At 35.2% G+C, this 27258-nt stretch overlaps 1 long non-coding RNA gene across 1 annotated transcript; it reads left to right on the forward strand.

Moving 5' to 3' along the window:
• Window positions 1–5569: 5569 nt before the first annotated feature.
• On the forward strand, window positions 5570–19371 carry LOC106048342 (uncharacterized). The gene is made up of 4 exons (XR_010830263.1): window positions 5570–5801; window positions 14903–15047; window positions 16719–16760; window positions 18425–19371. It is a non-coding gene; the product is annotated as an uncharacterized lncRNA (long non-coding RNA).
• The last annotated feature ends 7887 nt before the right edge of the window (window positions 19372–27258 follow it).

Genomic DNA, 27258 nt, shown 5'->3' on the forward strand with positions numbered 1-27258 from the left:
ATAAAGGAACTGGGGATATAAAGAAGAAAGTGAGAATAAATCTTTAAATATTTATAAACTTTAAATATGTGCCAGCAGAGGCAAAGCGTAGGTAACTACTGAAGCAGGTTTCCTGAGGAAGGTGTAGTATCTCTTTACCAAGGGGTTTTGAGCACCAGCTGGCAGCCTTTCCCAGGCCTGCAACTCCAGTCCAAGTTTTCAGACTGGCTTGAAAATTTCTGCTGCCTTCCATGTGTTAACTCTTATACATAGGGTACAGACAGCTATCTGAGTCTGAATAATTCATGTACAGAAGAGGAGCAGTTCTCAGAGTTTAGTACTTGGCTTGACAACTGTAGGAAACTGACTGTGTTACCCTACACTTCTGTTGTGTTTGGAGTTAGGAATTCACATATAGCTTGGACACCAAGCAGTAAAGCTTGGCTGTGGTGGAAATATAACAGAAGGAATTTCATTGAATGAATTACTTTTGTTTTCTCATGGATTTAATTTATTAATTCTTTAGCCATACATCTACATATTTCTATACAAGCAGTCAGAAAGAAAATATGGAAAAAGTTTTGCCAGTTTTGATTGCCTGCCCTCTTGCAAAGCTCTCAGCTTACTAGAAGCCGAGAAAGGCAAACCGATATAGGACAGCTAATCCTTTGATATATATATATATGTATATATATATTTTTTTCATAATGCATAAGGTATTTTGGTAACAGGAATATGACTGATAGTTTCTGTACTCTGGAATCATACTGTTATGTACCTTGGTTATGTATGATACTGCAATGAAATGTCATATGTTGTCCAGTTCTGAAATCTACTGGCAATAAAACTCACAATCTGTGATATTGGTAAGAACCTTCTGTCAATTGATTAACAAGAAATCTGATGAATCTCACAGCAGTTAGGTAGCATTAAGAGAATGTCAGCTTTACATAATATTCTTTTTGATTAAAACAGTTTGATACAGCCCTTTAACAAAAAATGCATAGGCTTAAAAGTCATAGGCGACTGGCACTGGCTTTGCAGCAGATTCTCACAAATAGCACAAAGGTGGCTAGCAGAAAATGATACATTAAAAGACAACTCTCATTCTTACTCATGCATAAGAGATGAGGAGAGAGTGTTACATAGGAAACTAACATTGTGAAGAAAATAAAAGGAATAATGAATCAAAATGGGGAAAAGTAGGAAATTACTAAAAGTATCAAGCTAGTGAAATACCTTCAGGGTGAATTTTCACTAAGTGTAAAATGGGAAATACTAATAAATGTAACTAGATGACAAGGAAGTTTTAGCCTGAAAGCCATCCTACATCAAAAAATAATTTTTTATATATATATATATATATAAAGCCGTATGTCTTCCTATGGCAATAAGCTGTGGCTATTTATGCTTTCTTTCAATATTATGCTGAGATTTTTCTGAAGACCCCCTAACTCTTACCTGATTTAGCAAAATCTTTACTTTTGAATATAGACCAGCAGGACCTACTTATCACTCAACTGTACTTAAACTGTACACAACTTTGGAAAAGCGAGAAAAGAACATTCAACACTAGTTATTTATGGAAAATTTTCCTGTTATTTCAGGAACATTTTTCATTTACATTTTCTGTTGATCATTGAAAGATTTTGTATCCTTCATTTTTTCAGAGATTGAAGGTGATGACAGCATAATGTCTCTGAACTCTCCATGGCATTAGATGGCACTATATCCATGTGGTTTATGTCCTGTCCATCTGACAAATAATTGGAGCTCTCTATCATGCTTCACAGTCATATAACAGAGGTGGAGATAATTGACAGGCAATTCTCTAATGTGGGTGCATTTTATAAGCCCTTATGGACCACAAAGAAATATATACTTGCTGATGGATCTGTTGAATGGCTTAAAATAGCGTGAAGGGGAAAAGATCAAATTTGGATTCTGCCACATGGCGAACAGTAACTTATGTTGACACTGGTTTCTCAAGAAATGTCAGGATATTTCCATTTTGTTTGAACTATTTTCAAAGGTTTTTGGAAGATGATTTGGGAGAAATTACACCAAGTAAATCAAATTGGTATATAAAACTTATCTGAGGGTCTAACAGCTGCAATGCATTACAAAAACAATTTATGTTAAGGATGCAAAATCTTTACAATTATGTTGGCAGGGATAGAGAAACTTGGAATGTATTTTACTAACTAGTAAGGACTAGGACTAAACTAGTCCCTCTGGCATATATTTAGTTTCTTTTCCATAAGATACATCCCAATTAGCACAATTATTGAGATTGAAGCAAAGCTTGCTTTTATCAACTACCAACTAATGTATTATAAAGAACATTACTGACCAATACCATTTTCACATCAATATTCTTTCTTATTTTTCAGGTAGTATTTTTATTGTTAAAATATTTTTTTCACACACTAAAAAATAATTTAAATTTGTATGCGTGAGAATAAAAATTTGGGGGTTTCATTTTAACCAACTTAGGTCACGGCTAAACCTGTTTTGTTTGCAATTCTCCATAAATACGGTAAAGGGTTTAATATTATGGTTTTAAACCATAATATTATTAAAGGGTTTAACATTAAAATGATGGAAAGTAGCCAGTATATGAGATGCTTGCTTTAAGAATATGTTTCATCAGCACCTAGTTATTCACAAGATAAAGACCTACCAATGTTTGTTTATTTCTTTGCTTGTAATCTGAGGTATTCATTAAATCATCTGCAGGAATGAGATGAGGTATTCAAGTTAAATTCAAATATTGCTAGAAAATTAATATTAGAAATACTGGCTAAGAATGTATTTTATTTTATTTTTTTTTAATTTAGCTGCTTATATTTCAGAAAAAAATATTGAAAATAAGAGGTAATTAACATCCTTATCTATTTAGAGAGGCATTTTTGTCAGGTATTTCTGATAGTTATCACACCTGTTACTGCTGGTATATGATAACAAGACTGTTTGTGCAAACTGACACAAACACAGGATTTACTGAATACAACGAAAAAGCAACATTAAATGGCTTTATGAATTAATTCTTTACATCTAGAGGAATCATTCACCACAGAATTCAATTAGTATAATGATTTATATTGGATAGATTTGAAGACCCTTATATTAGTATTAATGATTAAACACATTTTTTTTTTAAGTGTTAAAGGAATTGCTGGAGAAAATTCTACTTTGTTGTTTTGGACTTACTGAAATTTTGATAACCGTTCAATGGAATTCTTTACTCCTCTATTTACAATGGAAGTCTAAGCTTTACTATCACAATTCTGTGAAATAATAATTGGTCTAATCATTCCTCAGCTGTTCAGAAAGGAACGTTTTGTGCACCTATAAACTCCTCAAATACAGATAATTTTAGACCACCTGGTGGTGAACCAACCAAACAAACAATACAAAAACAGATTCCCCCCTTTCCTCCTGAAAGAAAACCCTCACAGGTTGTCTGAGAATGTGAGAACAAGAATGAAAGATAGATTTTAGGTTTTTTTTGTAATCAGAAAAGTAATTATTTCTTTAATGGAAAAAGAAAGGGGGAAAATATCACACTGCCTTCACAGAGGTTCCTACGCCCTCAAGCTGGACATAACTGAAGGATAGAACTAAAAGCTACTGAAAATGGAGCTGTTGTTGATGGAAGCAGTTTTTGCTCCCAATGGCTAATCCATTTTAGAAATCTCCTGCCCTCTTCTGTTCATTTTGCCCATTTCCTATTTCATAGGTCTCTATAACTCAGTTGTTCCATGTGAGAAGCTACAAAGCATATCAAATTTGTTTTTTAACACCATTTTTTTCTTAATGTCTAAAAATTTCTATTTATTAAAAAAAAAAAAAAACATGGTTTCATTTTATTTCATAGAAAACATGATTAATTGTTACTGTTAAAGTGAAGGCAGTTTTCAGTAGATGCATTCCCTGAGTCACTGGATTATTTTCATCAGTTTCACTTTGTATTAAGTGGATCAATTATGTCAAAAGGTTAAAATAATATTGTTTCATCATGTAAGTTTGGTGAAATGTTTCAATTAACAGTCTCTGAGACTCTCAGGAGAGGGTCAAAATAAAAAATACAGAGGAATAAAGTAGAGCTCTATAGAAATGTGTTCATATTCAAATGAAGAAATAGAAGAGCTAACATTCAAGATTAACTTAATCTTTTGTATCTCACTTTTCTATTCAGGGAAAAAAAAAAAAAAGAATTACAAGAAAATGGCTAGGTTTTCAGGAGTGGTGTGGAAAATAGTTGACAGGTCTCCTGGTAGCATTACCTGTTTCTCAATAGCTGTTGTTGTTTTTCACACCTGGATTCTATTGATCTTGGAATCACTGCCTTCTTTGTTAAATGTGTTTTCAGCTTCAAGGTTACAAAGAAAAAAAATCTAAATACATGAATAGGTTCAGAAAGGCTTGGAATGAGTCTCTGCATCTGTCTACAATACATACACCTACTCACTTTTTTTTTTTTTCCTGGAAAAGTTCCCAAAATTCAAAAACCATCAAGATCCACGAATATTTGGAATTGCCAATTATTTAGAAAATTCTGTGATCTCGTTTCTACATTGCTAGTGATTTTTTTCATGTTTTTACATTTTAAATGCATGAAAAACTTATTTTGAAATATTTAGTTTAGCTTCTTATCCATGACATTTTAGAGAAGCTACTAGTCTCATAAATTCTTAAGTAATATTTGCTCTTTATTTTACTGTGAAAAGAAGGACTTTAGAAAGAATAGATAAATAGTAAGGATAGACAGTTTTATGAACATCTGCCAATAATCCAGTTTCTAACAAGTAAAGTAACACTTGAGGAAAAATCAGAATGTTCTTCTAAAAACATATATTTAAAATAAATTCATGTATGCCAGAGGATTTCTGGAGAAGATAAAATCTGTCTGGTCCTCAAAAGTTTTGAATTTTAAAATACTTTTTGTTGCACAAAGGAGAAAGAATTTTTAAATATGCAGTCTGTGATCCTACAGCTTCCTGAATGAGCTGTATTCTCCACAGAGACCTAACACATATGTTAGAAAAAGGGTAGCCAGACAACCTTCTCTCCTCTCAACCCCTCAGCTATTAGTCAGTGTGGAGACAGGTTCCTCTAGCACCTTATGCTTGACAGATCTTGCCAAGGTGTTCCTCTACCTATTGCAGCTGAGGACCACCAAACACATGCAACCTCTGCATTCAAATAAAATGTCTGCTCTGTTGCAAAGAGGAAACTGGGTAGCTGGACTCATACCTCCCCTTTTCTAAAATAGCTGAGTATTAAAAACATAACTAGGAGTGAAAGATTGTGTCTGAATTCCTTCACCTATACATGAGAATTTTCTTACTCTCCTATAACTCTTATAACACTCCTTTCTCACCTTCTATCACAATGTCACCACCAGTAACAAAACAGATACACCACAGTTCTAAGCACTTGCAGTTACTAACTTCTTACAAACTTCTGAATACCCTTCTATAAGAAGTACATGGAGTTACCAGCACATACACCTATCCTGTGTGAGTCCCTTATTTGCACATACCTCCTTTCACACTTCCCTTCAAGCCAACTCATTTTTTGTTCCATAGACTTTGTTATTCCCTATTTCTCTTTAATTGAGCTGGTGGTCATCTTCCTCTTAAGTGTGATCAGCTGGGAACACAGTACTCTGCAGTCAGTTGGTATATGCCATTCACATCTATTATTCACACTCATGTTACCCCTGATCAGCAGTTGTCATCCAGACATCTCTGCCAAGGCTGGGCTGTGAGAGCACCCCCAAAATTGCCTCATCTTAAGAGAAAACATGAGAGCAGGTACAGTGGTTTTTATTTTCCTCTTTGCTTGAATGGACTGCTCTTGCCACTTTGTTACTACTGCTTTATCAACATTGATGGTTTCAGAGCAAATTTTGTGGTTCAGTGACTTATTTCAAATGGGATATTATAGTTCTTCTGGTTTTCTTTTACAATGTAGCTGTTACTTAAATTTTGGTTGCCACCAAACCATTCCACAAACATTAGAAAAGGGACTTCTGTCCTTTCTCTGAGGTTATGTTTAATTGCTTTTAAATTTATTTTCCAAATGAAAGATAGAGGGTTTCTTATTTTGATAATGGGAAGGAGAAAATGCAATTCTACAAAGGTATTTAAAAAAAAAAAAAAGTCTATTTGGAAATATTAGTGTTGAATTACTGAATGCTCTTCATTTTTTGTGTCTGTCCACTTTAACTACTAATCAAACTTCTTTTCACTTTTGATAGCTATCATAAGTTACAAAATACTTTACTCCATCTCCACTGAAGGACGTTTTCTGACTTGTAATATTCCACCATTATTGTAGTGGTGAGGAAAGAAATAGGAATTTTATCCCAAGGGATCCTATAACCCTAGCTTTTACATGCCTTGCTGCCCTTCCAAGGGCTGTTTTCACCACTGTTCTGTCGACAACATGATGAGCCTGGCAATGTTGGGCAGAGATTAGATGAACAACTTTTCTTGTAAAGATCCCTGGCTCATGTCAGGGGAATGGTTGGAGATGATCAGAGCTAGCATCTTTTTAAAGCCATTAACCTCTGTCTACACTTGGGGACTGACTTCAAGCTAGCTAAACAAACATTTATTTATTTAAATATACTGTTTGGGGAATGACCTGTTTGAGTGTTTGATCAATGCTATTTCCTTTTTTTTTTCTCTTTTTTTTTTTTTTCCTAACCTTTAAGTAAAAAATGGAGTGCAATGAACATTTTGAACTATGTATTAAAATAGCAAAGACTTTAAAGGCACCTAATGAGTCAGTGGGAACACCAATATTTAAAAGACTTAAAAGTCACTTCCTTAAAAGAGTGAATAAAAATCCAAAGTTAGAACGTTTATATAATCAATAACAATCTCCATATACCTTGGGCAGTGATGTGTAACTGGATGTATAAGAGACTAGATGCAGAAATTTTCCCTTTCTTCCCACCTAAAATATTATCCTAGCATAATCAACTCCAAACTATTCTTGAAAATGTATTTTAGCTATGAATGGTCAGAGCACAGCAACAACAAAAATCAGTAAGTAGAACAACCTATACAAAAAAATAAGGTATAGTAAGTGTCTCAAAATATTAGAACTGGTTTCTCAAACATTTGCAAAACAAATATATTTCCACAATACATAATAAAAGCTGACTAGTCTACCATTAGCTCTTTAATGTATGTTTATATTAAATTTATGATGCTGTTCTCTAACTGCAATTGTGTGAACATAGTTAAAACAGTATTTTAACTATGAACTTCCATAATCTCAGAATTTTGTTTATGACATTAAATATAAAATTCTCACTGGTTGTTACTTCTCAGAATTGCACCAAGTATTTTGAAAAATAAATAAATAAATTCAAATATCTAATAAATTATGCTTTCACAAATGTGTTCTTATGTTTCAAAAAAACAATATATGATGAAATGCTTAATTTGCATAAATATATAGATATTTTTTCCATTGAAAATAAAAAGGGACATGTCCCAGATTGAGAAGAAACTTCCATTGTCTTCCACCATATGCTCTTTCAGTATGGTAACTGTAATAAAAACTTCAGCAGAACAAAGTCATAATACAGTTTGAGTTCTCCTGTCTGAAATCTGTGCTTTGGTAAATGTTGTTTCTAGTAAAATTTCTATTTTCTACTATACAAGACATTTAATATTGTTAAATCTTACTTGCATCCACAATGTTTGTGGTTTTTATTTTTTTCTCTTCCTGTCAATCTGCATACTAATTTTATTTAGTTTATCATAAATTCATTGTATAGAAGTACCAGTCAAACAATGAAAAACAATTGGCTATATGAATATTTATTTTTCTTGTTTAATAAGTTTATTCCAATCTGCTTCATGGATCCTTTGTGTTTGTTTCCTGTGACCATTCATCTGACTCAATTTTATAGGTACAAATGTTTATGTAAAGAGAATTTTGAACTCGCTTGAATGAGCACACATTGACAATGCAACCTGAATTTGAAAGCATGAGTGTCTGGAGAACTTGATCACTCATCCAAACAGGGAACAGAAACAAAATCCCGGGTCTAGTGAGGACAACAGACACAGAGAGGAGATGACACAGCAAGCACAAGGAAATGAGAAATTAATGGAAGTCTAGGACTGAATGTAACTAATTTCATCTATAAGGGGGAGTTAGGAAAAAAAAAATATATATATATACTCAATACATAAAAATCTTATCTATAAAAAAAATCTGTCAGGCTAGTCTCCAGCTAAAAATTAGAATTTCAGGCTAGTAAATGAGCAGTATCCACTTTTGTGGTAGGTGAAGTTCAATGCTGACTTTTCAATTGCAGAAGATTTCAGCTATTGCTATTTCACATTCTGGCTAGAGGTGGAGTACAGATGCAGTGGGAGCACAGGCTGCTGCCATCCCTTCCAGGAGGAATTCAGGGTAAGCTCCCGGTAGGGGACAGCTGCGAAGAGGGTCAGAGCAGAGAACAGTTGGTTCATCTTTTAAATATCTAGATCAGTAATACATGAGGACATTGATAAATATTTGGGAGTAGTCAGATAAAAAACAGAAAAAAATCTTAGGGGGCTGCTTTTTCCTCATATACTGAGGCAGCATCTCTTTATGGGAATATGGCTGGGAGATGTTGAGTGAAACCAGAGGAGCTGGTCCCCTGGTAGGTCTTAAATGAATTCCCTGCCATAACTTTATCTAGACAGACATATCTGAGAAGTTCTGATAAGAAGGTGGTAAATAAAGAAGTCATAGAATAAAGAATATTTAATGTGTGCGATTATCAGAACTGAACAGACTGTTATAAAGAGCCCTTATGTTCCAAAAATTCCAAAGTAAGCTGTATTAATTGGTGATATAGGAAGTTGTGATTCATGAAAATCAAATGAATTATTCAAAACCAAAAATAGGTTATATATATATATATAAAAAGTATAATCATTTTCATTCTCTCATCTGAGAATTTTGTTACTAAACTTCTGAATTTCAACGAGATCATTGCTGAAAGTTTTCTGTTTATACACAAAAAAAACATACATCCAGTGGCAAAGATTATGTTTTTATGGAGAAGAATTATGTTTCAGTGACTGCTTATTTTCAGAGTTATTAAGTATTGATCTTTCCAGGACTTGGCTGTTAATAACCTAACCTAGGTTTCTCTTTATGTAATATTCTAATATAAAAAGCCAAGAGAAAAGTGTCAGTCTTCTCTTCTATGAAGACAGGCTGAGGGAGGTGGGGCTGTTCAGCCTGGAGAAGAGAAGGCTCTAGGGAGACCTTATAGGGGCCTTCCAGTTTCTAAAGGTGACCTACAGGAAGGCTGGGGAGGGCCTCTTTGTCAGTGAGTGTAGTGATAGGACAAGAAGTAATGTTTCTAAACTAAGAAAAGGTAGATTTAGATTAGATGTTAGCAAGAAATTCTTTACTATGAGAGTGGTGAGGCACTGGAACAGGTTGCCCAGAGAAGTTGTGGATGGCCTATCCCTGGAAGTGTACAAGGCCAGGTTGGGTGGGGCTTTGAGCAGTCTGGTCTGGTGGGAGGTGTCCCTGCACATGGCAGGAGGGTTGGACTTAAATGTTATTTAAGTCCCTTCCAACCCAAACCATTCTATTATTCTATGATTTTCTTATTCCGCTTCTCTTAAGGTTAAAACCTTATTCTTCATTATCTTCATTAGGAAGATCTTCATTATCTTCATTAGGAAGATAATTGCATTGAATAATGTATAAAATACCCTGCCATTGTGATATGCAATGGATCCACTAAAATAATTATCCTGAGAGAAAAAACAGAGTGTATGGTTGAACAAAGAGAGAAGGGAAACTCAAATATCTCACAAAGAGCTATTAATTCAAGCTGGTAAGTCTTTAATTCAGACTTTAATACACTCATACAGTGATAAGCCTGAATGGCAGAAGGGAGTAGCCTGGGACTTCTTAAGCCATTTAAATCATATTTGAAGTAATTTGTTTCAGAGATATGGAAAGTTTCTGTCAATTACCATTTGGGTCATGAGAATTAAAAAAAAAAAAAAGGAGAGAGAAGAAAAAAAAAAGTATGAATAAAAGGGTGGAGAGAAAAGAACAATTTCCCATTCAGAAGAATAAAATTTTATTACTGCAAGGTCCATTTCTGAGTCATAATTAAAACCTTCCAAGCATATAATATGTGTGAAAACACTAAACTACTAAGTGCAGACATCATGGTGTATTTTTCACATTATTAGATTAAGACAATTTTCATAGAAAATATAATGTTCATTAAATTACTTAGTGTCATTTTTACCTAAAAATAATAGTAGTGTATTACTGAGACCAATGTTAAATAGCTCATAAACATTAAGCAACATTCTCCCTGTCTTAATATTAGGTATTCCTCTTTTCTTTTATACCACTTCTTATGAAATTGCCATTATTTTCAGCGAAGAATATATGAAATAACAGAAAACCACATATTCTGTTTCAATGTCTTTTGTAGCTGCAGAGGAAGAAGTGACAGAGGAAGTATTAAATGTATATGGACTTTTTCACCTCTGTGACCATAATCTGTATCATAAATGACTGTGATAAAACTGTGATATTATTTAAGAGGTTTTGATTGTTTGTAATATGTATGCAAAGCAATGATAATAATAGATTTCATGAACAATTTATGCAGTTAATAGCACTAGTAGAAAAAGAAACTTCTAGTTTGAATGGTCCATTGTTTTTTGAAAGTAAAAAAAAAAAATTATATGTATCATAGCATTACAGTCATTGAGAATTTCAGGGCATTTCTATTCAACCCTGGCCAGACACTAGAGTCCTGCAGCCTCCATGTTCTGATGTTACTGACCAGGACAGAATACTTCATTACGTTTCCCTTCTTCACTGAAGATTTCTGGTTTTGTTGTTGTTGGTGGTGGTGTTTATGTTTGTTTTGTTTTTGTTTGTTTGTTTGTTTTGTTTCTTTTTGGCTTTTTAAGAAATTTACTGGTGAAAATAGGGCAACATTTCTGGTCCAGCCAGGCTTAAACATCACAGTAGTCATAATTATTAATCAGTACCACTTGCAGATATTTATTCACAGAGTCGTTCCATTTTCTTTACTTGTGTGTTTTACATCTGCTGGAGAAAATGTTACGCATTTGTAGTCCAGCAATAGATTGTAAGGCATGTGTATATTTGCTTTTAACTTTAGCAAATATTATAACTTAATTTCACTGTAATTCTGATGACTTAGGTGGAGGTTCGCCTGGCTGAAATAAGATGTTTTTAATCTAGTCTTATCTTGTTCACAGAGTGCTGCTGGGAAGGTAGCATACCATGCTCTTTTCATATAAACAGCCATGTTCTTTGTACTTCTGCTTAGAAATTAAATTTATAAACACAAATGCTTTTTGTTTTCTTAGATGGAAACAGGTCTAACATGGGACAGTAACATATCAGCATTGCAAATAAATATGGCAATACTTAACTTCAGTGGTTTCTCCTTGGAAAAGAATACAGCCACAAGATGTTTCTAGTGCATGGGAATTAAAGCCTATGAATCATGTGCACTCCAGTACCCAGTATACAGATCTTCAGAGATTACTCACTTTGGCACTAAATATGCTTGCTCTACTGGATGCATGTGATCTTCCACTGTCCCTTGGAGAATTCCCTGATTCAGCCCTTTCCAGCAGGCAGCTGGCCACTTCCTTTTCCCAGAACCCTGGGGAAGTTTAGAATAGGTCCTCATTTGGCAGGAGAATGAACAGGAAAAATGAAGTTAGAAGCAGTGCTCTACTGGGAATACTCAGTTTACTGAAAAGAGTGGTGAGTGACTGATAGCTGCCTTGTGGCCCACTCTGTGAAGGTTGCGTTGCTTTATTTGAAAGCTCTACTTGGGAACTGGGCTTGGCAGAGTTCCTCATTGATTGCTGGTATCAAAGTCTGAACACTCCTGGAAGGTATTGCTGATGAGGCCAAACTGGCATAGCTGAGATAAAGAAGGGATTAAAAAAAGAGCCACTGAAATTCAGGTTTATATGACATTTTCCCAAAGTCTTTTTTTTTGGAGATTAAACAGTCAATAACAACAACACAGGATGTCCCTGAGAGAAGTGAGGAAAGCTTCAATCAGTAGATCCTGTGGGATCAAATAATTAGATGCATTTCAACCTCAGTCCAGGGATATCCAATTTATGAGAGATTAAGGGTGAAGATATGCAGCAGCTGAAAATGTCAGAAAGCAAATTTTTATTCCGTAGTAAAAATAGTTCTTCCAACTGGAAAAACAAAAGCAGTAGTTAAGCCAGGAAGCTGAAAGTGCCTGATGAAAGTAAAGGAGGTGCAGGTAACTCAGTGTCTCAGAGGCATTAGGTTGATTTTGGAGACCAGAGAAGGCAATGCTGAATGGCACTCATGAGCTAAAACTTCAGCCATAAGCTGACCAGACTTGGAAGAAAGTTTGTGTCTTGCACTCATGTGTGAGATGTTATTAGGATTTTACATACTTAAAGAGAAAGCTGATATTTTGTCCACGTTAATAGGAAAAACAAACAACAAAGGAGAGATATATAATATATATGTGTGTATATATATATTTATATATATATATATATTGTGTAAAATAATAATAGCAGTGGAAGGAGTTCTTTCAAAATAATGTAATCTTGTCTTTTGACTCTTTGGTTACTCATAAAGAGGGAGAACTGACATCATGGCCTGGAAGACCAGCCCTGTCACTGACTGTATGCAAATTTTTACCAGATCCTAGGACAGTAATTGATCAATGAAGAATTCAGAATAGAAGGATGGAAGGTCTTTTGTGGGAGAAAAATCTTTAGAATATCAGCTGCATCTTGAGTCATTTACATCCCTTAAAAATATAACTTTCAGTGGCTGCTGCTACTCAAGGAACTATACTGTGTAAAGCACATCTGATTTTCAGTCCACCATTCACTACTGTGTTTATAATACAGTGGCATAATGAGCTATATGTGCAAGAAGGAAAAGTGTGTGTATGGGGAGGGAAGAATGTTGGTGTTCATTTCTCCACAAAGAAAAATTGATACACAAGCTAAAAGACAAACTGATTTGAATTCCTTAGTAAATCTAGTACTGGATGCTCAAAATAAGGCTTTACAGTAACACAATTACATTACATCCCTTTTTATCTCACACTCTTTCATACCATTTTCTTGAGAGCATATTTTTTAAACTGTCTTAAAATTAATTCAAAAGAGTCTGTCTCCAAATGAGTAAAATGACAGTACTTTGCCTAGAGGGGAAAAATCATGAAAATGATCTACGTCAGTGAAGTTTAATCAAAATTAATATATTGAAACAAATGTTATGTGACATCTGATATTTCTAAAATAATTGATTTTCATTTGTTAAATGTAACAACTTCAGAGTTATGATTCACTGCACTTTCCTTTATTAGTTTCAAGGACCATGGCTTACACTTAATGGATGTTATAGGCTACCTCCAGATTTTAAATATGTGATGTGGAAGAGAAAAGCCTCCAAAAAATGTTATATTTGATGGAAGAGATATGAAAACTTAGTCAAACTATTCATTGGCTGTTTACTTTGAGTAACTTTTGGTATAATATGTGTCTGAAATTATATACTCAAATTCTGAGGTATAAAATTTAATAATTTGTTACTGAAAATTTTCAGTGAGGTGACTTTAAAGAAAATAACCTAAGGGTTAATAAGAATTAAATAGCTTTTCCTGAACTTGAGACTTATCTATCTCTACTTTATGATTTGTTAAAAGATGTTCAGAGTATGAGCAACCTCTCCTGATGATTAATCACAAAGTCCTTAGCATCAGAGGAGGGAAGTCAGGGCACAGAGGGGACATAAGGCACATCATTCAAACTGAGTTGTATGGAGGCATGCCTTGAGAGACTTCCTAGATGTCAGCCCTTACCTTCCTGTTTTGGAAGAAGAAGAAAAAAAAAAGTAGATGTGCACATTCTCCCGTTCTTCCTCATCTGAACCATGTTTTCCAAAGCAAAAGCTGTGTGTGTGCACAACCCAAGCAGGAGTCTGGGTTAGGCCAGGCAATGAGCAGATGCAGTTCCCCAAGCCCATGCCAAAACATTTGGTAGAGGAGTGGGGCAAGACCATGTTCCTGGTCCCCAGATCTGCGCCCACATAGTAGGAGAGCTTCTCCCCCACGACCAGACAGGGTGACTGTAAGGATGTGGTGCTCAGAGCACATTTTTAAAACCTATTGGGCTTAAATAAATTGGGGATAAATCTTATTCTGTTCTGAAGTGGGCATCAGATTTCTGCAAGTAAATGCTTAACATCTTACACTTTCTCACTGTTTTTCTAATTAATAATAATTTTCACTGTGTTAAAAATCCTGACATTTCATTTTGGAAATCAGAGACCCACCACCATATCCTTTACCTCTTCTTGTGACAGTTCATCAGTACAAATCAACTGGAAATGAAATTTAACTGTTACTTGTAAATATTGTAAGGTACCAAAGCAATTATTTTTGTGTATAATCTGTCATCTAGCCTGTACATATCCACTTGTTATTAATGATGGTTAAAATATACATATATATATACATAATTATACATATTCTTTGATAAGATTTGATCCTTTCCATTCTTTAGTTTTTATAGTCTCAGACCCCAGTTCTGAAAACACACCAACTGCAGAAAATTATTTTTGAGGTCTCACCTTTTCTCTTTCTTCTCTTTTCCACCACCCAGAGCTTGTGCTCCAGCATTCATGCTTCTCCAGTCTTGTAGTAAGGTAGATCAAGAAGCTCAAGTGAAAGAAAATGGTGCCTTTTTTGCAGGGTTAGCATTCTTCCGGCATAGCCTCATGAATTACCTTGTCAGCATCAGTACAAGAGAAGACAGTTGGAGGTTTGCAGTGTGATGATGTTATTACACTCTTTTGGTAGGTCAGCTTAAATTCTTATGGACCCCTTCATCCAGTTTTACAACAGGATATCCCTAAAAGGAATCACAGATCTCCAGTCTGAAGTCACTCAGACCAGTCAAGTGGAAATTTGCCATTGACTTGGAAGAACCACGGCTCAAACAAGGGTAACAGGATTTGCAGTACATTTTCTGTTGTTGTTTTTAACACATGATAGATTTAAACAAATTTCCCTTCATTCACCCTGCCTTCCTAGTATTTTCCCATCAGAAACAAACAATACATTTAAAATGTATATGTATACTATAGTTATTCTTGTCAATACACTCAAGTAGAAGGGATCTCTAGAGTGACCCCTGTTATTTTAAACAACTATTTCATTTTATTTTTTTTCTCAACACTGATCAAGTCTTCTCCAAAACCAGCCAGGCTGCCCTCTCTCCTAACCTTCTCTGCTTTTTGTTTTTTTTTTTTTTCAAAAACTCATTGCTATCATGTTTAGGAACCTTCTTTAAGATCTCATTTTGCATGTGCTGGGACCAGGTGGTACATTTAATGACTAATTTCTTTTAAAGAAGAATGTCTTTCTATAATATAAGGCTTGATACAATAGGATTGCTAATTATCTGGCAACTGAAAAATGACTATTTTTATTGGAAGGCAATGTAACCATTCAGTCTTTTTATTCCTCAGTTTAGTTTATTTTGGATTAATCAAATTAGCCTAAAGTATGGTGAAGACATAAGGCCTAGGAATAAACCAATATTGAAATCCACAGTTCCAGATGCAAAGAAACGCTAAGGTGTATTCTGACTATAACCTGTGTATGGAGACGACTTTCCCCGTTCTACTGGGTTCTTCAGAAAGTTTAGAAATACAGAATTCCTATTTCACACAAAGAATAGCATGATTAAAGATTTTGCACGGTACTATTTTCTGTATGACACTATTATCATAGAATCATAGAATCATTAAGGCTGGAAAAGACCTTCAAGATCATCTGGTTATGCAAAATTGTTAAAACACTGTTTTAGCCCTCCCCAACACTGGAAAAGGATGTTCAAGAAGGCAAGGATGTTCAAGATGTCAAGAAGACATCTTAAAAGATGTCTTGTAAAGAGATTCTTATGCTCCTTTTAAAGTGATAAAGTGAGGAAAGACAAGAATTTCCTGTTTCAGCATCTTCATATTGCTAAGATAATTTCTGTTACATGAGCAACCTGAATATTCATAAAAATCTGTTTATAGAGAAATCACTATAGCAAGCTACACACATTGCTCATACTCATAAAACAGCTGTTTATTTTAAGGCCAGGCTTCCTACACTCAAGGAAATCTCCAGATATTTCAAAGACTTTTCATCCAGCCTTCCTTGTCTGCTTTCAGTCTTTGATTCCTGGGGCATTAGTTTTGACAGCAGATTTCCTCTCTTTACAGGTCTCCTCCATCTTCACAATGGATGTCAAGACAGATTGTCAGGGGAAGTTAAATTTAAAGGCTTTCAGATTGCTTTTCTATCTGCCAGTATTTCAGTATTTAGTTGTTTTCTTTTTCTTCTATTATAGTTTATTTGATATTTTCCTTATATTAAAAAAAAAAAAGAGGAAAAAAAAAAAAGCTATGATATTTCTATTGCTCTTATATTTTACTAATGAGTTCAGGCTGGCTGGGTAGAATTGTCCTTCAAGGGAGTTTTACTGGACAGGTAAGCAGCATGAGGATTATGTGCATTCAGCTACAGTATTAAGCTGCTACATGTAGAAGATCTTATTCCTGTAGTAGTTTTTATTTTTTAAATATTTCTCATTTAACATTTTTTCCTGTGTTTGAAAATTCAGGGAGGAGTAGTCATGGCCAATAAACCAGAAGGAAAAAATAAGGTCAGTGTGAAAAGAACTGAAAATGTGCCTAGTTCTAGTATTGTAAAAGTGATCTGTTTAATTTCTGTACTAGAACTTAGCTCTTAAGCATGAATTTCTGCCAAAATGTGGGGACATCGCATGCCTCAGTAAACGACTTTAAACCACTCTGGAATGTTGCTAATTTTGTTATAACCAGGAGATTTCCGAGAAAAGCATATTGGTGCACATAAAGAACATAATCATTATCAGAACTACAAGTTTAGTTAAGTGATGTTCCTTGTTAAAAAGCAAAGTAAGCAATGTAACGTTTTAATGGTAAAATGTCTTTATACAATTAAAAATTCACCCTTATTTAGTGTATTATTGGTCACAGTAAAGGCAGTACAGGAGAAAGGTTTCACAAAGTTCTAAAGAATTTGTCCAGCTCATGTTTTTTTCTCTATCTACTTTATAGTCTGTACTTGCACATCCAAATCATTCTTTGTCCCAATAAACCTTTGTTTATTCCATTGGATTGAGAACTTTTGCCCAAACCACAGAGCACATATTAAAATTCACCTAGAAAACAGAGAATTTGTAATGTTTAAAACTTTCCTTTTTATTTTACTGTAGCACATTTTACACCAGAAAACACTTAATCAAATAAAATTTTACAGAATGACATGTAACAGTAAACAATATTAGCTCATCCACAGAGATGGAAAAGACAGCTGGTGCAGCCAGGAGAACTAGCTGTGTAACATGCCATGCTCTAGAAATGGTTCAGATGAATAGGAGAAAGTTCTGAATGAACACGGGTAACTTCACTCTTTGAAAATGGGCAAGAAAACTTTACACAAAGAGAGATTGCAAGTGTCTGGTGGAAGAGCCTGAATTATAGGTTGCAGTTCTACATGTTATGATGCAGAAGCTATTTGGAATTACTCTTCTTTATATGTATATTTATCTGTCTTAGACTCTGACTTCAGAAAGCAATTAAGCACACAGATATGCCCACGCCTGACAGGTCTTTTAAGCCTTAAAGGCACTGGGACAAACGTATTTGATTTATCTGTAGTGTGTCTTGTGCGATTTAATATTTCTCTTACATCTCTGGCAGACCATGGACATGTTTGCTGAGCTAGGAATTTAAGTAGGAATATAGCACAGGAGTAGTCAGGGAAGAGATTTTATATGAGCAATTTTCAATGGCAGTAAAGTGTTTTTACTTTGAAGCCCTTAAAGAATGGGAAAATTATTCCTGGGATTATTGGAGGAAGGAAATGTGATAGACAAAGGAAGAGAAGAAAAAAATATATGTATATATTTCAGTTTGGTTTTCCAGATTTGTTTGGTTTGGATCCCGTGCTAGGCACAAGAAATACTATAATCACTTCTCAAGGTAAGAATAGCTCTGTAAAATGTTTTCTTTCCCAACCTCCACTCTTTGCTATTATTCAAGGATCCCAAAGCTCATTTGGCATCTTCAGAGATAAAGAATGTCATTTTGAAAGACACTAAGATTTCTCTCAGTTTAGTCAAACACTGCATTACCATTTCTGCACAAATATTATAGACTTATTTCTGAAGTATTAACATCATGTCAATAAGGTTCATATGCACTGTTTCTGCTGAAAAATCAACGTTCTTTTTGCAGACTAAAAAAGTAATGTTCCTTTTTTTTTTTTTTTTTTTTCTCTCAGAGTGAACAAAGAAAATTAAGTGATGAGCTGAGCTCCCTCTGGATCCATCACATTCTCACAAGCATTTCTCTGAATGTACTTAAACAAATTGAGAAAGTACAATGACAATTAAAATATGCTGGATGCCTATTTTTACTGCTGTTTTACAGGAAGTAGAAAATAATGTGATACGACTGAATTTATTTATTTAAAATGCACTGAGAAATACTTTGAAAATGAAATGGGAATTGCAGCAAGCAAAATTAGAAAGAATCAGATCTTATAATCACAAGTATAATTACTACAGGGCATTTTATGACAGATTTCATTTTGTGACTTGGACAAAACAAACGGTTTAATAATTTTTGAACTTGATGGATGCCCAAGGCAATGTGATGATATGTATCTAAGCATTTGATATCTAACATCTATCTAAACATTTACAAAAGTTTTCAAAGGCTTACATACCTTTAAAACATACCCCATACACATAAATCACTTATGCATGTTAAAAAAAAAAAAAAATCATCAGGCTTAGGTGCGGAACTTAATTCCAAGAAGCTAACCTGGAATAATTGTTTAGAACTCTGGTGTGGATTTGTATAGAGTGAGTAATTGCCCTGTTTTAGATTAAACAGTTTTAAAGATGAAATTACAATGTCTGCACATGGAAGATATGCGCAAACGTCTTAAAGAAATGCTGTTGAACTGAAGTAATTTAGTAGTGAGAATCAAAAACATTCTGGGAACTAGTAGGAAGTTGGTCTCTGTCCTTAGATGGATTTTGTTAGTTAATTGGATACTTCAAATTATGGTCTATCTAATTTCAAAATACAGAATGATGAAGAAAATACATGAAGAAAATGTCTTCCTCAGAGCAGCCACAACTAATTTTGTTCACTGAGCTTAAATCCTAAGTCTTAATTGACATGTCTGTTGCATGCCTATTTGCAGGTGGTGGTGTTATTGCTAAACTTATACCCATCTGTCTTATTAAGCCCATTTCTTTTTCCATAATGATTGTTTGTAGCACTAGTTTTCCAGGTCACATTCAGCATGTAATTTCAGGTTATGGTAATTCAAGAGGCAAAAGACTTACTTATTTTCCCAGAAGAAGATAAATTGTGAGGAAAAATATCCTAAAATATTACGTTAATACAAGTGGCCCCAAATCTGACCCAGACAATTCTGATACTTGTTAGATCCACATTCTGCCCACTGTTCGCTGATTCCCCCAGGAACTACACAGTCTGCGGTTAGTGTAGGATCAAGGTCTGGCTCAAACTTTTCTTTATTTTTCACAAATGGTTCTATTGTTTTCAGCAAGAGAGTGGCCTCGTTGCAAGTTAGATATATATAATGAATGAATATATCTGGTGAATATATCTGGGGATCCTGATCTGGAAAAAAAAAAAAAAAAAGATAACATAAATCCTTTCCCAGAGCCATGAATTTACTTCTGATTGTGGGAAACAAAAATAAAAAATTGTTGTACCACATTTCCACAATTCCTGAAAAATGACAGGACATTTTGCTGACTGTGTTGTTACCATCAGTTGACAGAGAGAGAGAGAGAGAGAGAGAGAGAATGAGGGCAGAGGGGCAAGTAAAATAATTTCAGATCTAATTATTTTTCCTTAAATCCAGGCAAAAATCAGTGTAATTTCTGTACAACCCTCTCCATAATGACAACGTTAATTCTTTAGTTTACTGAAATGCAGATAGCTTGTCCCAGAGTTTCCCATCTCACTGACTGGCTTTGGTATTTTCCAGACAAGACAAGCAATGGAGATCTTCTGGTTCAGAAACGTTGACTTCCTCTTCCTTTCTCTTTGATATCACCCATATACTGATTGGTAGAATCCTAACAATCACCTGAGCCAGTCAGGTCCTTGGTTTTGCAGCAACAGTGCCAGAGATTTTAATTTTCAAACTGCAACAATCCTAGACTTTTTGCGTAGGAGACCTATATCAAACCCTTTAATATCTTTTTGGAATATCAGTCTCTATGTTGTACTTGCTTTGATAAGACTTACTGTGTCCATTCCTTTTGCAGAGTACAGTCATAGTGAAAATTCAGGAGCTTGCGTTTCTTCTTTTCCCCTTTGAATGGAACACACCTTTAAGTCTATCACCGTGTAGGCTTACATTGCTTTAAGTAAGAGTAGACTAGAAATTTAAAAACATATGCTGGATCAGATTCCTTTCAAATCAGGTCAATGCATGGGTTAGTATTGTACTGAATTAGTATGTTACCCTGACCATTAGAATTAGAGTTTGCATAAAACAATAGGTCAAGTAAATTATGAAAAATTGTCTCTTATTTGAAATAATATTATGTTCAATGATGGAAAAAATATTTATTACAGATGGTGATTCTTCCAGATGAAGAGAAAAAGGAGAAAAAAAAAGAAAGGAAAAAAAAAAAAAGAAACGGAAAGGAAAGTTAAAATAAGTCTGTTTTTTGTTGTTGTTCTTGGTGTTTTTTTGTTTTTTTTCTGGCAGGTAAAAAGAAATAGATTTTCAGTTTTCTGTTGAAATGCCATTGTCAGATAAAGATTACAGTTCATATAGAAAAAGGGAGAGTTGAAATGACTGTGTTAATCCTGATAATCAGAATCAATTTTAAAGTCATCTCCAAATCCATACACACAAGCCATGAATACCGGTTACATCTGATTCTTGGCCTCAGGTCCACGCAGCCCAACAGGTGTGGCTGGTATGCTGGTCATCCTCCTACTTCTCTCCTCACATCCCACTGCCCTCAGGTGTCCTGGTGAATTGGCTGAACATACAGCCTCACTTGGATGCAGCTGCATGGCTCCCCGTTCATGGTGTCTCAGCCCCACACTGAGTGCCCTCAGTGCCACTGTACAGGGAACAGTCAGCCTCGAGCCTGCAGAGGGCATGTTGGATAAGGCTGGCAGCCATACTGCAGTCTGGAAGGAGTGACATAGCCAGGGTAGGAAGGATGGACCTAATATGTTCACTACCTGATGCAGCTATTATATTCATACTGCTGTTTTTAACAGGCAGTTAAAATTGTGCAGTTCTTAAACTGGCAAGCACTGACTCTTCCTCTGAGGTAATGTTCAGCTGAATGGGAATTAAACTATACTGATCCTGTAATTCATTGTTCATCAACAGGCGTTAGGCATGCAATTCAGGCTATTTACCATCATGGAGAACTCTGCACAGACAACCTGGAAAAGGGACCACAGGACTACACAGGAATCAATTTATTTCCATGCCCAGTGAGTTCCCTAACCTGTAATAACATCAACATATAATTAAAATGAGCGTTATTCTGGAGAGGAATCACATGATCTAACTTTTTATAATTATTATTATTTTTATCATTGATCTCATATCAATGATAATCTCTGATAATGATAATCTCTGATAATGATAATCAATGATAATCTCGTATCTCTGTTGTCCAGAATCATTATATTTAATCTGAATTTTTAAAATAATTTTCCTTTGTGTATTTGTTATTATGCTGGTAATATGCTTTGTTGTTAGTGTGGTTTACTAGTTGGGAGCAAATGCAGTGATTTATATTAAAAAAAAATAATTGTGATCAGTTTTTCATTTTCTCTACCAATATTCAAAATACAGCTGTTTTCACGACCATACCCTGAACAAAAAGTTGATTATTTCTCAAACTTAGTACCTGTTATTGTAAAAATGTTCCTCATTACAATGAACCTGACTCACAAGTCCTTCGTTAGGTATCCTACCTGGGCCATTAAAATTACAAATGTTTTCTCATTGTGTTTAAAAATGAATAATTCATATCCTTCATTAGAATAAACTAGGGTGATGAGTAACAGGGAAAAAATACACTTATTTTTATATGTTTTACCATTTACTGGCCATGTGACTTTCTGCCTTATTTTTGTTGGTTATGGTAGATTTTGTTAAAATATGTATATATAAAATATATGAATAAATATGCATATATGCATAAGAGATGTGTATCAAAATAAAGAGTTTTGGCATGTGCCTGTACACATTTCCCTCTGCACACCTACACACACACTTGTTCATGGCACTTTTTTAAAAATCAGCAAATAGAAAACAGCAAATAATCCATTCAGGGCAGAGAGAAACTGTCCTGCTGTTACTGCTCAAAAATAAATGAACAAATTAGAAATGTAAAAGTTAGAGAGGTTTGAACAACATGTTGCTGTCACCCAGGCCATCATCAGCTCAGCTCTCTGCTTTGAGATTGTCCCCATCTGCAAGCTGGTTAGTCCAAGGATCATCACCTAATAAGACATTCCCCAACTAGAAAAATAACTACAGTGCTTCTCTGTGTGTGTGGCAAACTATGACTTCCTGAGGGGGAAAACTTCACAGGCCACGTGCTTAGGATAACCTAAGTCTGGTTCTTCGTAATGTTTACAGAAACTTAGCAGTTCGACCCTTTCAATTGACTTCAGTTATAATCAAACATTCAATTTTACTAAAGAAAAGGAATAATCACTGCAGGAAAAAAAAAAAAATCTTCATTTGAATCCTAATTTGTACTGCATTACACTACTTGTTGGAAATAAGAAGAGAGGTATGTCTCAGTCAGTTTAATTAACATCATTTATGGCCCATAGGACCGAGAGAAAAAAAAATAAATCCTGGAGGATGTAATGGGGTATTAGGGTTTGATGAAACGTCTGCTTCCAGCCAAGTTTCCTTGTTACACATCTTTAATTAGTGTGCCATTATTTGTAAGTGTTGGCAAACATCCATAAAAAGCCAATTCTGCTTTAAGTTAATTAAGCAGAGATGCTGCTCCCAGTGCCCTCATTTCAGAGTGCACTGATGCCTGTCCCGCTCTGCTCTTCTTCAGTACACCCTCTTATCCTGTGACGCTCATGTGTGAGTCCAGACGGCTTTGCCTCACGGATAGCACCAAGGGGTGGCATTGCGTGGTCATCAGGAGTTGCCCCGTCCCCTCTGTGGTGTCAGCCTCTGCCTCCCCTCACACAGTCCTGCAGGGAAAGCAGCACCAGCAGACTGCGCTTCTTGCCTCAGTACTGGTGAGAGGAGATGTGGCCTGCACTGTGTCCTCTCCCTCTTTCAACCAGTTTAGTCATGCTGCAAACATTTTCTGCGAAAAGACAGGATTAGCAGCTGAAGTAGAAAGTGTATTTTACTTTTATCTGCTATATTTTCTGGTGGAGCACTCACGGTCCAGGTGATAGAGGGGCATAGGCCTAGACCCAGCCTGGTGGTGGTGTTCATTCTTACCGAGGAGGCTGAAAGGGGACTGGGGCACACCATGTGTCAGTCACCTGTTTGTGAACAAACCCCACTGTCACACAAGACTAACAGAGTTATACAGAGGTATGCCTAAACACTGCCATGTTTTCTCTGTATCTGTTCTTCAGCATGGAGAAACTGCTCAGCCGGAGGAGTGAGGCACAATTCCAATACTGCACCAGTGAGGCCCAGGTCTCATTGGAAACTAGACACTGTCTGGGTAACACAGCCTGCCTCTCCGTCACCACACTGCTCCTTATTTTTTTAATCTAGAAAGTTGCAGTTGTGAAATTGAAAGTAATTGTGACAAAGTCTGTGGCTGGATTAAATACAAGCGGAAGAAATTTAAAAAGTTTAGCAGATGATGAAAAAAATAGTTCAGCTTAGCTGATACCAAACTAGACAGGATAGGGGTGGAAGCAGCCAAATAAGAACTGCATGCTGTTGTTGATAAAACAATGCCTTCTAAGCCAAGATGTGAGAAATACCAGCATCTACCTTATGAAATTATAGAGCTCATGTATATTCATATGCATATGAGTTCATGTTTGTGTGTACGTACACGTACATATATGTAGAGGTATCTACACATTCTATCTCCTGTTTGTCCTCAATGTGTCTATCTCTGTCATTTGGAAACTGATGCTTTGGTGAAGATTTACACTAATCTCATATTATAACAAATAAAAATCATCAGGTAAGAATCATCCATCCTGCTGACTTTAATACTGATTTCTTGTTGTGACAGAAGTTATTCCTCTCCAGAACTTTTACTGAATATGGTATTTTGCCTTAGTAATAAACAAGTAAGAGATGCTGGGAACCATTCTTTGTTATCCTTGTAGCTCTTTCTCCAATTTCCATTTGACAATCCAATGATTTAAATGCAATATATAATGTTTATGGAAGATTTTTATTTATTTATTTATTTATTTATTTTAATGGCAATATTTGGTAGCCTAATCTGGTCTGTTTGCAACTCAGCTGCATTTTCACTGGCTGATGCTCATTTCATATGAACCTTGTTTGCCATCCACATACAGAGAAAACAGAAGAGATGTTGCAGCCAGAACTCATTTTTGTATTTCACAATAGTTGTTTAGCACAGAGAATGCCTAGCTGTCTCTATAGATTCAACAGATAAATGAAGCTATCTTCAGTGAAAGTGAAAACAAATCATGCCTTCCTAGCAGATAATTGATCTTTGTTTCCTCTTAGTCTTACTTGCAGACAAAACAGACTTCTTCCAGGCTAACTGAGAGGTAAAATAAAGAGAGAGATTTCTAGATATTTATCTTAACTGTGCAGTCTGAAGGACTTGAAGAAAAAAGATAGGTATGTAGAACAAAGGTTAATATCAAAACAAAGTATTGACATGCAGAATATACATCTGCAGATGGGTCCACAATGTATGAATACAAGAAAAAAAAAAAATATCTTGTCTGCTACGAAAAGAGAAGGGCTGTTTTATGATTTAGTCCTAAGTTTGCTGAAGTCTTTGGTATCTGGTCTGAGTTATTATAACAGTAACTCTGCACGTGGATATCTAATATCTATCCTTCTATATATAGAAAAGTTGAATATGCTTGACTGTCTTAGCTTTTCCCATAGTTGCTATTACAGATTTACATTTGTACAAAAAAAGTGCTTATGCCAGCAGGGAGACCATAAGATGGTAGTGGAGACTGATTAACACTTCCTTTAAATGGGAACTTTTTAAAGATGATAAGAAAAATATTAAGAATTGGGAAAATTAGCATACTTGCTGATGGTGCTGATATCTCCAAGAATAAGAAAACCTCCCTCACTGAAAGTGGCAGTCTTCTTCAAATCCTCTATCAGGAAGAATTGGTGTGGAAAACTCCATTTGCTTTTCAAAACAATCAGTTTTATTTCTATCCTGAGAGAACACTCCTACATAGAATTATGAATTTCATGTAAACAGAGCATTATAACTGCAAAACAAGAATAACTTTTTGTGCTGAAACTACAGGTATAGCAGGTATTAAAAAGTGTTTCATCTGTGTAACCAAATCATATGTGATTTTTTTTTTTGAGATAAATTCTGTTAAGAACGTGGATCAGAGAGTCTTTGCAAAGAACACTCAGATCTTGTAAAGCCAAAACCATCATAACAGTAGTAAAACACATAAACAAGGTATTTTAAACCTTAAAAATATGTGCATAATACTATAAATCATGTGTACTAACCAGAAATATAAATGTAGTCATGTATTCCTGAGAGTTAAGACTTGGGAACTGCAAAATTAATTACAGTGAGAAAAATGAATGCAGTAAGTGGTAAAAAATGGGTGGTTTTTTTTTTTTTTAAACTACTATTAGTGTATTCTGCATATCTGAATGAATGAACAAAAATATAATACAATATTATTCATATATTGTACAATTATGAAAGCTATTTTTTGCATCCCGCTATGTACTTTTGTGAAGGACTGAGTACTTTAACTGATTACCTTACAAGTACTTCAGCAATAGTGTACTGTAGAAAAAGAAGAGAAAGAAGAGTTTCAACAAGGCTACTTGGGGAGTGACATTGTAGAGAAGACCCCCTCTGTGGCTGATGATCTTCTGCTGTCACAGCTGGTTTCTACATAAGAGACAGTGGCCTACCTGCTTCACCCATAGCAAGGTAGACAGCAGGGAGAGCTGCAGCAATAGCTTTCTCCCCTGTTTCACCCCATGCAGATCTAGCAGATCTGCAGCTCACATTAGTGTGCAATGGAACATCCTACCAGTCTGTATTCACACAGGAAAGCATACTTCAGAGTTCAATGCCAGAATCTAGCTGAGAAAACCCAAGATCCCCTCTTTAATTTGCCAAGTTTTGTAAAATTTGTCCCATCCTCTACAGTTTGGTTGTTAACATACGTCTGAAGGTTGTGGAAGGGGTCAGGAAACTGAGGTAGTACCGTGTTACAGGGATAAATTGATGACAACTGAAAGGGAGACCAGAGAGAAGTTGAATAACACCTGGATATTTGAAGCCCAGTGACTGGGAAAGTAACAGGAAGTGCTAATTTCATCAGACTTCTAAGTACTGACCAACTGCTCAAGGGAACAAGAAACTCCCTAAAGTAGCATAGCAGTAAATTGAACAAGAATAAGTACCAGCCCTAAAATACCAATGTGCAGCTCTGTGGGGGAAACAATAGCTGTAAAATTAATGCAAAAGAGTAGTTTTAAAACTTAAGGTAAATCAATTCTGGCAGAGACAGAAGAGATAGGAAACAAAAGTTAAATTATTGTAATATGAAAGAGGTAGAAATTAAACAGAATAAAACATAAATATGAATATTATGCAGGATTTAAATGTAGTGCGGATGGAATTTGTGGTAACAAATCCAGGAGAACAGGCCCCAGACCTGTTCTTTACATGGCTTTCTGTAGAACTATGAGCAGTAACAGGTTTTCCAGATAAAACTTAAGGTGCCTACATTACTACTTCTGTGGATGACCACAGGTACGATCATTTTTATTGAACTATTAGGTATTAATTGGACCTTTAGCTTACACAAGGGACCAGCTGTGCTTCAAATTTTAGAAACCTGTGTTTTAAAACCATGGAAAGT

This window comes from Anser cygnoides, chromosome 3, assembly GCF_040182565.1.
Source record: "Anser cygnoides isolate HZ-2024a breed goose chromosome 3, Taihu_goose_T2T_genome, whole genome shotgun sequence".
Classification (NCBI taxonomy): Eukaryota; Metazoa; Chordata; class Aves; order Anseriformes; family Anatidae; genus Anser; species Anser cygnoides.